This window comes from Ostrea edulis, chromosome 6 (genome assembly GCF_947568905.1).
Source record: "Ostrea edulis chromosome 6, xbOstEdul1.1, whole genome shotgun sequence".
Classification (NCBI taxonomy): domain Eukaryota; kingdom Metazoa; phylum Mollusca; class Bivalvia; order Ostreida; family Ostreidae; genus Ostrea; species Ostrea edulis.
Genome location: NC_079169.1, coordinates 33,194,746 through 33,199,009, shown reverse-complemented (window position 1 = coordinate 33,199,009; position 4,264 = coordinate 33,194,746). Strand labels below are relative to the sequence as shown.

At 36.2% G+C, this 4,264-nt stretch overlaps 1 long non-coding RNA gene across 2 annotated transcripts in view; it reads left to right on the top strand.

Moving 5' to 3' along the window:
- The first annotated feature begins 1,784 nt into the window (after positions 1-1,784).
- The window catches only part of LOC130046722 (uncharacterized), an 8,094-nt gene continuing 5,614 nt past the window's right edge, over positions 1,785-4,264 (top strand). Inside the window, exons 1-3 of one of the 2 annotated variants that reach the window (XR_008795711.1) lie at positions 1,785-2,041; positions 3,020-3,130; positions 3,818-3,963. This is a non-coding gene — a long non-coding RNA (uncharacterized LOC130046722). The remainder of the gene's footprint in view (positions 2,042-3,019; positions 3,131-3,817; positions 3,964-4,264) is intronic. The other variant, XR_008795712.1, reaches the window with a different exon arrangement.

Sequence of the window (4,264 nt, the reverse complement as noted above, 5' to 3'; positions counted from 1 at the left end):
AATCGTCTGGACACAACTTAACTGCACTTTTTGTAGATATAAAAATTTGGTGGAATGCAGTTATACTTAGAAATAATTGGAAATGCTTCGTGTTTACTCTTCGCTTTGTGAAAGACATTACTTAAAAGGACATTGTCACCATTGCGACATATGTAAAATACAGAACAGTCTCTTGCATATTTTCTGGCACACAAACAGTATTATGTAGTTTCTGAGTGTTAGATTTCCTGTGGGACAACCATCAGATGATTTCGCCTTCAAACATGAAAAGGTTGTGTTACTAATATTACATCATTTCTTACAAGTTTTAAAAGTTTTTCATATATAGATCTTTCGGCTGTTTGTTTTTTTTAGATTATAGTCTAGCGATGAAAAGTGATAAATACAACTGAAGCTTGATGAAGGACAGGGTTCATCAGTGACCGTTTTCACCTCGATACTCACTGGATTACGTCGCTCATGTTTTGTCAGAAGGTTACATGGCTTGGTGGGACAGGTTGCAGAAATTCAACTAGACTATAACAATTCACTGCAATGAGCTCTGCACATACACAGCGATCTTGTTTGTCCAGTAGTGACGCGGACGACTGTCACCACCATGACCAGAAGTTGAAAGCTAATGCCATCTGAAATCTTCTAATGCACTGTAGGACTGATTCACACTTTTTGAAAGAAATATTTTTCATTTTGTATGTTAAAAATCAAAATTATAACTCATTTAATGTTGACAACCAAAATTTGGACCGTCTGAATGCAATGAAAAGAGCAATGTTTTAGCTTTGCTTCTGTGTCATTTAAACAAAGACTCGAGTCTTTTTATGTAAACAAACAAACTAGTGAAACGTTGATTTTGTAATTTAAAGCATCTTCATTTTGTAAAATCAAAAATTTTTATTTTCAAATGACACACTTTACATAAAGTATACTTGAGATGTGATATATATAATAAACTTGGATCAATATCCATTTATTTTTAAAACTTCGTAAACAATAACACACCTCAATCTTTGTTTCAAAACAAATAATAAACTCTCTATAATGAGCTTCTGTCATAATGAATAACCTTAATTTTTTGTGAAACCGTCTAACATATTAGACTGTAGATTTTGATCATTTAAAGTGAAAAACAAAATTTGGGGGGAAATCGTGAATCAGTCCCTATAAGAAATAAATTTCATTTCCTTCAAAATGCAGGAAGGTATGGGCTGCGACGCTTCACGCCGAACTGGAATTCCTAACCGTTGAAACAGACACTATATTCATCTACATATTCATACACGCATTGCATGCATCGCATTGGTGAGGAAATGACTACTGGTTCATTCAGTTAATTTGTAGATAACATTGGAAATGTACATATTTAGGGATGCACAACACATCTTAGAGAACTGATGTGGATGGAATACAAAACTATTCTGAAATGAAAACTTTCAAGGTTACCGTATTTAATATGATGATAAAACTCCAGCAACGATCTACAAATCGGCAATCGGACTCACGGAACAATTAGTGAATTACATTTGAAAGGACAAGGAATTTATATTTCCTGATAACCATGATTTTCTTTGTGTCTCAAAAGGGTGTCAGCCATTATGAGGATGTGTTACTCCGTCCTTAATAGCTCTAATTAAATAGTAAGGATGTCAGCCATTATGAGGATGTGTTACTCCGTCCTTAATAGCTCTAATTAAATAGTAAGGATGTCAGCCATTCTGAGGATGTGTTACTCCGTCCTTAATAGGTTAACGCTATTTGGTACCGCTTGCAGGGCGGCGACCACGAGTTACCTGCCCCTATACAATGAGTTAATTGCCCCTGTATTTCAGTTAAGTTGTACTTAAAATAGGCTAACTCTTGCGCAAAAAAAGATAGAAAATATCAAATATGGGAAAGCGGGACGATAGACCAAACATATCTACGAAGAGACCGTTGGTGCCGGAAATATCTCTGTCTTTAGTAGTGTCCGCGAGGTATATTAATTTATAAAACATGAGATATTAGTACCATATTGCCCGGGAATCAAAAGATTTTTGCAAGATCGGTAAGTATATTCAATATAGGCTAAACAAGCACAAGGCCAGGGCACGTGGTAAGTCATTCCGCAGCGCAGGAATGACCAAAACTAGCCTACTACGGTACCATTTACAGAAATTACCAAAAAAATGACAAAAATTACCGAGAGAGGAGCTAAAATGACCTCAGTAATACATGACATCTACTATCATATTCACATTAAAAATTTTGGTCCCTCCTTTGACGACTTCAATAATTTTTAATTTCGGTCATATCTTTGGTATTTTCTGTGAACGTTTGTAATTTCGGACATTATATGTAACAATCCTACTATTCATTCCACAATGAAGGCCAGTGGGCCTAGATTTTTAATTTGATACACGTATAAACTTAACACTGCGCAAGTTACGTCACGGAATGCAGTATAGGGGAGGAGAAAATATTTGGCTGGACCAGGAGTCGAACCTAGGATCCCTGCATTACTAGTCAGGTGCTCTAACCACTGAGCTATCCAGGTCGATATCCACGGTCCGTGTAGCCCTAACTACTAAATTCCTCCCTTTAATTTGTTTTTGCCGTCGAAGACACACAACCCAGATTCATTTCACCCCTGGCAGGACGAGTAGTCACGGCACCAACTGGTAAAATCTTGCACAGAGGTCCCTAGGTTCAATTCCCGATCCAGCCACAAATTTTCTCCGTGTATGTCTATCTGAGACTGAGTTGGAAAATTACGGTATCTTCATAGTGACAAACTAATGAAAATATTGATCAAATTCGACTGGTCAAGGACTGTTAATATAAATAAATTTGAAACATTGGTCATTGTAATGATTGGTTTCATGTTATACTAAGCTTGTGTTTCAAGACAAGGCTGTCTTTGTTGGTGATGATACTGATGTATATATTTAGAAACAAGTAATGCTTTGATTTTGATTACAGGTGTGGTCTTTAAAAAAAATTAATGCATGGCAAGGTTGATAGTGAGACTAATAAATTCTTTCAGCAGAATTCAGCTAGACACAAAAAAAAAAGACAATCACTACAGCCTTCCAAGAAGATGGACTGCCTCACAATAGTTTCCTTGAGGACTGTCTTGAAATATCCAGAGTTTAAGGTATGCATTTTGTACACCATGAAAATCAGCTTATAGTTTAGCTGTTATCTAATTAGAGGGAATTTTCAATAGGGACTGGGTCTTTTCATTTGCAGGACCCTTATGTAACAATGACACTGTTCTTCCACCCCTGTTAGATCCACTATAACTTTAAGGAAAATAATTGGATCATCCTGTCCCACCAATATGCACATCTACAAATGAGAATGAAGCATTGCACAAAGTTTCAAGACTGTCCGATAAGCCATATAGGAGAAGTGTTCACAAGATTTTGTGACAGACAGAAAGACAGATGAAGTACAAAAACTATGTCTCCCCCTGGAAGAGGGGAGACATAATTAGAATTTTTTTTAGACAGAAAGGAATGAGATCTCTGATACAGATTTTGCTATGAATATATATCATGTTTTGCTGAGTGAAAACATTTTTTTCTTCTCTTTTATTTATACGTATCTAAGCACAAAGTAATTAATACTTTTCATACTTTCCCAATTTGAACATTTTATGTGTCAATTTTCCCAATTCTACGGACTCTGGACCCAGTTTGAAAATGGTAGGAAAACCCCTGCGAAGACTCAAATATGAAATCATTTTCAATTAGAGGTTAAAACATTTAGTGATGAATTAATTACTGGAATTTATGAGGACTACTGAGACATGTTAAAATGGTGTCACATTTGTCTTCAGATTCAAGAAACGGACTCTATCTGGAAAAGGAAAACAATATCAAAGCTCCTCTGTGAGAAGTTGGCCAAGGAAAGCATTCAGAAGAAAGTGGAGATTCATTGTTTTTACCAGATCCAGCAGATCACAGAAAGCATCTAGTAGGGGAGGTAAATGAAGCATCTTTTACTCCCTATATACAGGGCTTGAAGCTAACTTTTTATGTCACCAGTATTCCTTGTGACAAGACCTTTCCGTGGGTACCAACATTTTTGACCCCGTGACCTTGACCTTGGAGTTTGACCTACTTTTTGAAAACTTTAACCTTGCTAATAACTTTTGAACATTAAGTGATAGAGCTTTGATATTTTACATGAGTGTTCCATGTGACAAGACCTTTCCAGGGATACCAACATTTTTGACCATGTGACCTTGACCTTGGAGTATGACCTACTTTTTGAAAACTTTAAC